Below are 13028 nucleotides of genomic sequence, written 5' to 3' on the forward strand. Positions count from 1 at the left end.
GACCAAAAATGAACCCAACATGGCTCAGGGAAATTTTGCGGAAGAGGGGGTGGAAAGAATGTCAGAGTCACATGTTGGGTCATGATATGCAGAGACATTTATCATACCAATAACTGGGGGCTAACTCCACAATGCACGACCCATTTTCATTAACAAGGAGGGTCTAATGGGAGGGGGTAGATCACAGATGATCCTAAATAATGGTACCAAACTGCCTGTATTTACTGAAAAGAAAACTAATAAATTAAATTAAATTAAATTAAATTAAATTAAATTAAATTAAATTAAATTAAAAAAAATATCACAGAAATGTGAATTCTTTTCTGAAATCCAGGTTCTAGTCCATTGTTAAGGCATCAACTGTATACCAGTATAACAGTTTTAATTAATACTGTTTTGTTGTATAATGTGAACACAATTGTATGATGTTCTGTCTGCTTATGATTTCCATAACTACTGGTATTTTTTGTGGTTTCCTGTGTATTTTATGATGGTTTCTACATCTTTGAGAAATAACATATCACATATGCCTTTGAGAAATAATAATTTGGAAATTTGATTGATAGGGATTGCATTAAAACTGTGATTATGTGAATAGAATGAATATTTTAACTATGTTAAAGTGTCTAACCCATGAACACCATGACGTTTTTACATTTATTTATTTCTTTGCAGTGTATATGCTGCTCCATCTGTCATCTATATGTTTCAGTGTACAAAGTTTCTAACTCCTTAGTTAAGCATCTTGTAAGTATTTTATTGTCTTTACAGCTACAGTAAATTGATTATGAATCAGCCAGAATGGGTATCAGATCAATTATTTGAGAAAACAATAAACCAATGCACATTTGCACAATGAACTACAACTTATCCTCTAAATCTATCATTTGTGACAATGTGAATTGGAGAACATTATGTTCTGTGCATCAAACTAAACACAGCAAGTCAAACACTGAAGGATTCTATTTATAAGTATAACCTGAGATTATGCTCAAATGCACAAAAAGTAGAAAGGTAGCTACCAACAGCTAGGTACTAGAATAAGGGTAGGTGGTTTATAAGGGATGGTTAGAGTCAATGTATTAAGTTATAAAATTTAATATAAAATGTGTTCCACAGACTTAACTGTTTAGAATTTGGTCTCCAAAGCTCTTGGGGTGGATGGTTTCAAAACTCTAGGAGTGGGCTGGAGAGATGGCTTAGCGATTAAGCGCTTGCCTGTGAAGCATAAGGACCCCAGTTCGAGGCTCAGTTCCCCAGGTCCCACGTTAGCCAGATGCACAAGGGGGCACACACGTCTGGAGTTCGTTTGCAGAGGCTGGAGGCCCTGGTGCGCCCATTCTCTCTCTCCCTGTACCTGTCTTTCTCTCTGTGTCTGTCGCTCTCAAATAAATCAAAAAAAAAAAAATTAAAAAAAAAATAAATAAAATAAAATAAAATAAAAAAAAATAAAAACTCTAGGAGTGATGGCCAAGCATGCAGAGGTAGTTCACTGTAGATGGATTCTTTAGGATATCTTGTCACTTTTACCTACTGTCCTTTTCTGTGCTTGTGGATCCCCATGACATGAAAGCTGTCTTCTGGTGAGCTCCCTCCATGATATCAACCCTCGTACTGTGAGCCAAAAAAAAAAAAAAAAAAAAAAAAATCCTCTTAAATTTTCTTGATTATTGAAGTATAACTAACACAAAAATAAGTTCATCAGTTTAAAAATTTTAAATTTCATTAGAAAGCATGATTGTGATATTATTTTGAGGGCTGTGGCAATGGGTCAGTGATTAAAGGCACTTGCTTGTAAAGACGTATGACCCCAGTTCAATTCCCCAGTGCCTGCCTAAAGCCAGATGCACCAAGCGAACATTTGTCTGTAGTTCATTTATGATGGTGATGTTCTGGCACGCCCTTAAACTCTCCGTCTTTCTCTCTCATGAATAAGTAATAATATCTTTAAAACTATTTTGATGCCATTGCCTTTCAGGATTAATACAACTAGATATTGATATGATATATTTAAATTTTTTAAGAATATGTTTCAAATGTTTTGATTAAAAAAAATCTTTTAAATTTTAGCACTGATGATTATGCACATTGTTTTGATTCAATCCTTCTCCACTATCTAATTATTTATCATACCATTTTATAACACATCAATGTAAATAATAGTGATCACCACCCAAATGAAGACACTCAGACAAATGTAATTTATATTAGATTTGCAGGATAAAATATGAGATACTGGTGTTCGTTCCCTGGGCAGGCTTGTGTGGGACAGATGGTGGAGAATACTGGGAAGAACTAGGATACATCAATATATCAAGATTAGAGAGCTGACTATCTACCATGAGAAACCTGCACCTCACCTGCCTAGACCCAGAAGTCATTAGGGAGGGAGCAATGGTATGAATGCGGCTCTCACCACCATTCTGAAAGCCAGTTCCAGGAAGATGGCATCAGACACTCAAACCTTATCAAAACAGAGATCAAGAGAGGTTACAGAGAAAGCAACACTAAATCAGATCCCTGTCTTGCCCACAAAAGCTTAGGGAATATTGCACAAAAGGGTGCAGAAAGACTGCAGAAGCCTCAGTGTGGGTAGGATTAACCTATGGAACAGTGTTGTTGCCCCCCCACCCCATTTCCCCAAGCAGAGACTGACTGAGGCAGCTTATTCCCCACGATGAATATCAGTAACCCAGCTGAAGGAGACCCTCACCAGAATTGGGAAGAGAGTGTGAGAGAGTCTAAAAGTATATTCATTTTTATTAAACAAAAATCAATAAATAAAATTTATAAAAAGATGTGTTGAAGTTGAGTTTTAGAAAGATAAATGGTTACAGAAAATACACCTCAAAGACTTCATGAACATTCCTTTTTAACTGAAATGAATGTTGTCATTTGAATACAGTGAATACAATGGCTGCATGTGACTTGATTCCCTCTCTGTGTCTCTAGCACCTTTAAACAGTATGTGACAGTGAGCCCCAGTTTACACTCACTGAATTTGTGATTATTATTATTCTTTTTAAGATTACAGTTTTCTGAAAGTGAATTCAAATTTTCCTTTTCCTTTCACTGTGCTGAATGTTTGCTACTCACCCTAGGAATTTCCAGCCAAGCATATGTTCAATGATACCTGTGAACCTTTCCTTTCACTGCAGCTCTTGGAAAGCCAAATCATTCTTTGGACAATTCAAGATAGAAACTTCTGGTAAAAACCTACATGAGGTCCCTACATAACAGAAAGTCTTTTGTTTTTAATAGCACCAAACTTTTCTAGGTCTGCTATGATTTTCAATTTACCACAGCCTCACAGTTCATAGGAAAATTCAACTGTTGAAAGTAGCCAAGATAAAGTGTTTGTATTCTGTCATTTTTCATGAAAGATTGATTTCTTGACACTTGCATTGTGGGAAGCACTTTGCGAAATAGTCCTGGCCTTTGGCCAATGTCATGAACTTAACATTTATGAGACTGAAGACAGCATTTAATAATTGTTTTATATATAGGCTCTTTCCTAGACACCATTCATAATTTTATCTTTTTTGTTATTTTATATTTATGTTTTATAATTTTATAAGCTCATATAGAAGTACTGTTTGCTGCAGAGCATATGATGTCAAATTACTTGAGCCAGACATGTCAAATTTTGTTCAGTAAAAAAAAACCTGTTGGGGAGATAATCCAGTCATTAAATTGATTGCCCAAAGTGTTAGGCCCTGAGTTTTATATCCAGAACTCACATACAATTGTCAGGTTAGGTGGCATATGCTTATAATCTCAGCTTCAGGGAGGTAGAAACAGAAGGCTTCCTCAGGCTCCTTGGACAGCCTTTCTAAACTACTTTTTTCCTGAGCTTCAGGTCAATGACAAAGTCTGTTTAAAGTAAATGAGGACAACATTTCTAAGGAGCAACTTCTTGCCTTTCCTCTGGATTCCCGGGTGTCAGCATAGTCACATACATGATCCAACACACACATGAGTGCATGCACAAGATCTTTCATAGTGCCAATCCTAGAATTTGAAAACATGAAGTAAAAGATTTAACTGACTGACTACTTGGCTATTCAGTTATCACTAGAGCTCTGTGATTTCTTAAAAGAAATTTATCAGTTCAACTTGCTTTAACTCCCATTATACAAATACCAAAAATTTACTGTGCAATGGAGTTGTGGCTAGAAGATTGGACAAAGTTCTCTGTTTTTCTATTCAATTATTGAAAACAGAATTTTTGCTCTTTCTGTGAGGCAACTAATGTCTCCAACTTTTACCTAAATAGAATATCAATGTAGATATTATTTTGGATATATTTATAAGAACATATTTCCTAGAAGAAAAGCCATATATGAGATAGTTATTGTGTGCTTTTGAAAATAAGTACATGTGTAATTGAATACATTGTTCTACAGACTATGTTTCATTATATAAATAATGATGGATATTTGTGTTAGTTCAAGGATCTTGGAGACCACTGGTACAATTCCCTTATTTATGATTTCATCAAATGTATCAGAACTATCTTTGTTATATGTGAGAAAACAGAGTATTGAAAAAAATTGATCTACTGAAAAAACTCTGTGATCATTCCAATCTTAGAAACAGTAAACCACTGGCATTGAGCATGCTCTTTGTAAAATGCCCATCACCACTTTTTAAAAATCTTTAACAATCTCTACCATCCAATCTAGGAGGTAATTATGATCATACCTATTTTAAAAACTAAAGAAATCAAACTCAGGAGCTTAGCAATTTGAGCCAGTTACTACCCATACTGGCTATAACTGTGGCTAAATTGTAAACCTAGCACAATGCTGACTTGCCAGGTATGTTTCTAGGTTCTTTTACATTAATATTTAAGAGATTAACAAGAAGTTCATTCTTTCTTAATTCCTGTTTATCTCAAGCAACATAAAACACATGGAAGTCAAGTAATTTGAGGATATGGTGAATGAATGCATGTGAGCACCAACTGCTGCATGAGGTAGAGTGAGATCAAAGCCTACACAGAAATAAGGACATTTGGGCTGGAAAGATAGCTTAGTTATTTATTCTCTAGCCTATCACTTAGAAGTAATGCTATATTAACTCAAGTATGAAGAATTTTGACCATGGTGGCCATTTATTTTAAAAGCCTATGTTTTGTAATATAAAAAAAAAAAAAAACCTTTGTGTAACACACATAACTCTAAATTTACAAAAATAAGAATAATAGCCAACTATATATATATACACACACACACATATACATACATACATATGCCTATTTAAACATATGCATATTTAAAGTCTGAGAGTATGTGTACAATTGATAGTTCTTTGTATCACATGTGGTGGCACACACCTTTATTCCCAGGACCAGGGTGGCTGAGATTTATAGTGACCCAGATTTCAAGGTCAGTTTGCTATGATAGTGAGCTCCAGGTCAGCCTGGACTAGAGGCTACAGAGCCTCTGCCTCAAAAGCAAACTTTGGGATGGAATTTTGTGATATTCTCCATGACACATTTTAGATAAAGTTGTTAGGCTGTGAGTCAATAAACAGGGTAAGAATGACCAGTAAAAGTAATAAATTTTCAATCCCATAAAAAAATGTCAGGAAAGAAAATATATCTTCTATGGACGACAGGGCATGCCACCCTACTTAGACCTCTAAAATGAGTTATGTAAGTTCAGTATAGAGTTCAAAGACCAGATTATAAACACAATGAGAAAGAAGTTCTCCAATCATGCAACAAGCCACTTTGGAACTGTAAAATTATTCATGAGAAAAATATAAATCCATTAAGATATATTTTCTCAAAACTTATGTCATCTCAAGAAAGTTATAAAAAAATTAGAAACTACTACTTCCTCTTCTTCTTTGTTTATTAAATATTTTTACCCAGAGACTCTGCATAAAATGACTTTATTCATAACAATTTATAAGTCAATTCACTGTAACAGCTCAGAAAGCAAGATGATTAATGTGAATCTCTTAATATATTCAAAGTGCTGTATCTACATGCAAAGTATTCTTTCTCAATTCTCCTTATAATATATGTCATGGCACCTTGCCGAGCACAGAGATTGAATCCTAATAAAGAATAGAATTTATCAGAGTAATATAAGGTAGTGTAACTTGTCATAACAAGGATCTTCAAGGAACATGAACCTCAACTATGAGACTTTTCTTTCTGTGTTAAAAAATAGTTTTCCAACCCATAGTATAGCTTTCTTCAGAGATTTTATGAATAGTAATCTTTTTTATACTCCTTAAAGTTTCAATAAAATATTTAAATAGACCAAAATCTTAAAAGAATGGAATAAAGATGAAGATCACAACACAATTTTAAATTTGAATTTTTATTGGCATTCCAGTGAAAATATGTACTTATTAATGATTTTTACTAATAAACTGTTCCTGAGGTCCAAATAAATAATGCATTCATATATCAATTATATGAATAATTTTCATTGAATGCAAAATAAACTCAGTTAAGTGAGGAACTGTGATAAAATTAACTGTTCACAATTCATAAGAATATTAATTTTCTGTCTTCCTCAGAAAACTCCCCAATTTTGAGTCCTCTTTAATTGTGAAGATGTACATTATCATTGTATAGTCTGGTTAACAATTTGAAATGCCTTTATGAAGTAAACATTAATGATTATATTGTGTGAATAAAATCAACCCATTAATAGTCATGCTGCAAGAAGATTGGCTGTTCTATCTTGGTGAAGGCAAGAGGGAAATACAGAGTGAAGATACAGGTCTGTATCTAGAATAGAGTGGAGTGTATAGAAATACACAAATGTCAGCCTTGATCAGTCTATGCATTTTATAGCATACATGATACCATGTATCAGATATATATCACAAACTGGCTAAGAATTTTAGAGTATATTCTAGGCCAATTTGTTATATAATTCTACATTTCTAAAATTATATAAAGGGTGTCAGCATTTGACTCAATCTGTAAAGGTTTACCATCCTTGCACGAAGATATCAGTTCAATCCCCTGAATCCAAATAAAAGCCTTGTGCACAATTTCAACAAATAAATAAATAAATACATAAATAAATAAAAAGGTAAAGACAAACTGAGGAAAAAGCCTTGGAAGGAACTGACTTCTGTCTTGCACACACACACACACACACACACACACACACAAATGCACACACATATGATCATATGTACACACGTGCATCTCTGCCACACACACATACAAAAATATAAGTTTATATGCAGTTTTAAGAAGTGAAAGTGTGCGTATGTGTCTGTTTTGAGTGTTTAATTCCTTTAGAGAAAAGCTGTCTCCCCTTCAGGCTGCTTTAATTTAACTTTGCAGTGAACATTTGGATAGAACATGTAACTAAGTTCCGGGTAAAGACTTAGGAAGAACTCAGAATACACACCTTCAAGAGATGTCAGAAACGTAATAGCCTTTAAAAAGCAACGAATAGATGAGTGCAAATTAAAATAGCACAGCCAGGATGAAAGTTCTGAGGTGAAGTAAATGAGAAGAGTAATCAGAGTGAGTCGAGGTTAATCAGGAGAGGTGCTGTGAGGATTTGTGCTTCCAGCCAGGCAGTGAAGGAGAGACAGGCTTGGGGAGAAGAGGAGTGAGTTTGGCTTTGAAGAAAGAGCTCACCAATAAGCAGTTTGTGGTGAAGTAAAGTAATGATCTCAGCTGTGCCCAGTGAGGGTTGATTTCACTTCAGTACCTTTTCTCTAAACCATTAGGATTGCATCCACCCTAGATGCAGGGCAAAAGGAAGGCTGTGACCCCTCAGTTCCTCCATTCTGTTGTCACTCAGACACATGATATTTCCATGTTTTTTAATTTTTTTGTTTATTTTTATTTATTTATTTGAACGCAACAGACAGAGAGAAAGAGGGAGAGAGAGAGAGAGAGAGAGAGAGAGAGAGAGAGAGAGAAATGGGCGTGCCAGAGCTTCCAGCCACTGCAAACGAACTCTGGAAGTGTGAGCGCTCCCTTGTGCATCTGGCTAACGTGGGTCCTGGGGAATTGAGCCTCATACCAGGGCCCTTAGGCTTCACAGGCAAGCGCTTCACCACTAAGCCATCTCTCCAGTCCCTATTTCTATGTTTTTATGTGTCTCTCAATAACCTGGTATTTGAAGATCATTAATTGAAATTATATCAAATAAAGAAACACATTTTAAAGACTATATCATCTTCCTAGCATATGGTAAATTTAAAAACTTACCAGCAGTATATATTGTCTAATACACTGGAACTCCATCTGAAAAATAATGTACAACCCGATTTATTTCATGCTTTGCAAGGTAAGTTTTACTTATTAGGACTTAATAGGAATCATTGTAATTTCAAGTATTAAATGTTCAGTTCTTTCCATGGTTATAACCTCAAGTATTACCTGTTTCTCTATCCAGTTTCTTACTAGAACACTTTGAGTAACAAAGATACACAGACTTTTATACGTTTTAGAGAAAGAGGTGCATCTTCTAGTGGTAAGGATTTAAAATGCAAAGCACAGTTATTTTGCTATATGTGTCTACAAGTAAATCTATGCACATCTCAGTAATTTATTACCAGAAAATGTGTCCACTTTTAAGTCACACAGAAGTTAGAGGGAATTTAAAAAAGCAATGTACTCACTTGTTTGGTGTAAGAGAGTCAATAATGACTCAGATACACATTCTCTTGAACTCATGCCATGTATCTAAGGATCAACATAAAAATTGAGTCAAACTGTTCTACAAATCCATATGCTTCTCCCTCATCTGTGGTTCCTAAACTGAAACAGCTTGAATTGCTGCCCTACCTGACAGCCTTGAGGGCCTGGTAAGAGGGATGATAGTGCTTGGGGACTGGAAAACAGGAGGGTGGGGTGGGGAACAGATATACACAAAACCAAATCCAAAATCAATGGGTACCATAGACACCTCCATCCTTCATAGAATACTAAAAGATGAAACCTTCAGTAGGGGCATGGAGGGGGTCCTCTGGTAAGATGGGCCTTGTAGAGGGTGAGATGAAGCCTAACCTTAAAAACGCCAACAATGCTCTGAGCAAAGAAGGGACCAGGCAATATGCAAGCAACAATCCTGACAAGGTCTACACACCTGTGCAATAGTGGACCAGCCTAATTAGGTAAACAATGGCTTTCTCATAGGCTAAGGAGATTGTTTCAGCGGAAAGGAGCCAATAGTTGGAATTAGGTACCAAGTAAGAATTCTATAGAGACCAAGATTATAGACTACAATGAGATATTTCCATTAGTCTTTGGCCAACAGTGAGACTCTACCCATCAAAATCTCTATAAATTAATAATGCTTATGCTGTTTAACCTATCCTGATCTCACTCTCCACTCATGATTTTTTTTTTTTTTCAGAAAGCAGCAAGAACTTAGGACAACCAAAATCTATCAACAAGACAAGGATAGCTGACTCTATGTCAGCAGGTGAACCACCTGTAGCACAGCAGCTAGGGTCCAGGTGAAAACACAAAGGAATTGGTGAAAAAAGTAAGAATGCTGTTTCCATGGCAAGCCTGACAACCTGAGGCAGAGTGATGGGAGGCAGACACTGAAGACGGGTAACATGCAACAAAACAGAAATCCAGAAGCTGCTCAGAGCTCAACACTAAAGTAGATTTAAAGCACACCCACAAGGCTCAGGGAATTTTGTGGAATAGGAGGTACAAATAATGTAAGAGCCACCGGGTTGGATGGAATAACCAGAGGCATCAGCCCAACACTCCCTGGAACAATGGCTGGCTGCGATTCTTACAACTTATAAACCACTACTCCATGGTGAATACCAACAATACCAGTAAGGGACCCTCAGTGGAGTGGGAGCAGGAAGGAGGGGGATGAGGGCACCGACACTTAGTGTATTAACGCAAAGTTTCAACTTATTTTATTTTTCTTTTTTTTAGTTTGAAATTCTATGTTCTAAAGAAGTTGCAAAAGGCTTTCTCTTTGAAATGAAATTTAAGCTGCAGGCAGTAAAGGAGTTGAGGTCAGCTATCTTGAAAGTGGGTAGACATTCTTATAATTAGCCTGTACATACACAAAAGCTAGTTCCTGTAAATGTTTAAGTTTTGTTCCCATGGTGTTTTCATAGTAGCCATGGAAAATATCCACTCATCACACATTCTAGTGTGAGAACCTCACCCTTCATCATTACGAAACTTCATCAATTTCATACAATTCTTGATGTTAAAACTTTAGAAGGTAAACATATTATTTTTTTTTCCAGAAAAGAGTTGTTATGCATCCATTAGATGCCAAACTTCTTTCAAGTGTGAGGAATACAATGAACAATTATGATGACAAAACCTTCTACTCATTATCAGACACACACAAGCCCAAAAATATGTTGATCACTTAACCAAAACACAGACAATAATGTTGCCTTCAGAGAGCTTAAACTCCAGTAGAACAGGGTCCCCAAAGGATATTCTTCTATGTGTGAGGTGTCAACAAATGGGAGAAAAGGAAAACAAGGCAGTGGGAAAGAGAATAAAAGGGCTTGAATTTTTGACATGTTCTTTAGAAAAGCCTTCTCTAAGGAGGTGATATTTAAGTAGAATCTCAAATAAAATGAGGAATCCAGTCATGAAAATATCTGGGGAAATTTAATAAAGAGAATAGAAAGGGCAGGCTTCTTGAAGAAGCAAAAGGCTTAGTAAGCTTGGGAAAGTTCAAGGAGATGAAAGAGATGCATGCAGATGGTGGACCTCATGGGATGTTGATTATGTTCTGTATGTGATGGGAAACCACCAAAGAATGTGAGCAAAGACGTAATCATGAGCTCAGAACAAATCTGAGACAGCTTCTGAAAGCTTCATTATTTAAGAAAACATCTTCAAGATCCAATTGCTTACTTATTTAACTATTTATTGACAACCTCCATACATATACACAATGTACACTGGTTATAATTCTCACCTTCTTCCCTCCCCCTCTCTATTCCCCATTCACTGAATCCCTTCTTTGTTCCTACTCCCTTCTATTTTGATGAGGTAGAAAAAATAATAAAAATGTCCAAAAGAAGAGGAGGGACTGCTTTTGCATACTGTTTTCCAGATGCAAAGTGGCCACTGTGTTCATGACTTAACATTGGCTGATGCTACCTACACAAGCCTTGCATACTATTAGGGTCACGAAAATGATGATACCATATTATCAATAAATTAATTTATTTCTGTATTTCATATGACATACACACTCACCATATTCATAAGTCCTTAACAGTAATATCTGATATAGGAAATCTGTTGCCAAATTGACTCTGTTCCTTGTGAAAAAAAAAAAAAAACGTAAGAAATGAACAGATATATCACCATTTAAAAAGTTCCTTATCTTCAAGTTTTTCTATAAAATAACATTTCATTCTTACTCGAAATAATTTTGATTTCTTACATATGTAACACTCCCAACTAAAAATTCATTTATACTAAACAATGTCTAGAAGTACTTCAACATGCAATTGTTCAAGTGCATTATAGTTCTATTCCATTTATACCATTTATTACAAATATGTAGATACTAATGTGAATCAGAAAAGTACTTGTTATTTACAACTACTAAATACATTCCTAGAAAATAATTAAATAGTATACAAACTTTTAGGAAAAAATTCCATGTACTTCTGTGCAGAAAAAAAAGGAAACTTTTTTTTTTTAATTTGCAATGTAAAACATGGCTTTGATTAGACTTCAATTTGAATGCAGAGGTTCATTTATTTGGTGGAATATGAGGATTCCTAAAAGTTCTAAAAGTTTTTGAAATAAAATCAATGACAAAGCTAAAGAAAGTACTCCCTACCGCTGTTGTTTTAAAACTAGAAATAAAAGCTGACAGAAAAGCTGATTACAGGCATCAAATGCACAGAAAAACTGTTTTCCTAGTGGAATTGTCTAATTTCATCATGTAGCAAAAGCAGAGAACAGAAAAATGTTGGTCTGGATTGTCAAATGAAGGTCAGACTTGTCTTTTCCATTAATTCAATGAATTTTGAAATTTTGATATTGTTGAATATTAACTTTGAAAATATTTAAAATAGTCTTGACTGCAAATAAAGGAAATGAACTGAATAACTTGCAAGATATTTTTTTTTCATGTCAGCATTGTTTGTTCTCTTTTTTTTTTCAGAACATCATTATGATAAAGCTATTTCTTTATTGGACAGAGATTTCAAGTGGCTCCATTCTTTTTCTAAAATGTCATAAGACAAAATCAAATCCTTATGCTTATGCAATAGTCGAAAACATTAGTATGCTTTCATATATTTATTTGTGCTCAAGCATTTTGCAAGTATGAAGAATATCAAGAACAAGTTAGGTGGCAGCTTTGTCAGTACCCATGCATACTTAAACACACACACACACACACACACACACACACACACACACACACACACACACACAGAGGGCCTGGGGAGATGACTCAGCAGTTGAAGGTGCTTGCTACCAATCTTGCATGCATGGGTTTGTTTCCCAATGTCCATGTAAAGCCAGAAGAACAAGCTTCATTTGAAGTGGCAAGAAGCCCTGGCATGCCCATTCTATCTCTTTCTCTTCGCTTTACTCTTTTCCTCTGCTTGCTGATTAATAAATAAAATATTAAAACCATAATTACACACACAAATGGTATATGGTCCTCATTTTGTATTAGTACACTCTATATTCTTAGGTAGAACAACCCTAGGAGTCAATAACAGAAAAAAATTAACATACATTTTCATACTGAAAGTAACAAATAGCATGGAGAATTTTTAAATTTTTTTTAAATTTTTATTTCTTTATTTATTTGAGAGCGACAGACACAGAGAGAAAGACAGATAGAGGGAGAGAGAGAGAATGGACGTGCCAGGGCCTCCAGCCTCTGCAAACGAACTCCAGACGCGTGCGCCCCCTTGTGCATCTGGCTAACGTGGGACCTGGGGAACCGAGCCTCGAACCGGGGTCCTTAGGCTTCACAGGCAAGTGCTTAACCGCTAAGCCATCTCTCCAGCCCAAATTTTTATAATAATATGTACTATTTAAATATATTTTAAAT

This window comes from Jaculus jaculus, chromosome 3, assembly GCF_020740685.1.
Source record: "Jaculus jaculus isolate mJacJac1 chromosome 3, mJacJac1.mat.Y.cur, whole genome shotgun sequence".
NCBI lineage: Eukaryota > Metazoa > Chordata > Mammalia > Rodentia > Dipodidae > Jaculus > Jaculus jaculus.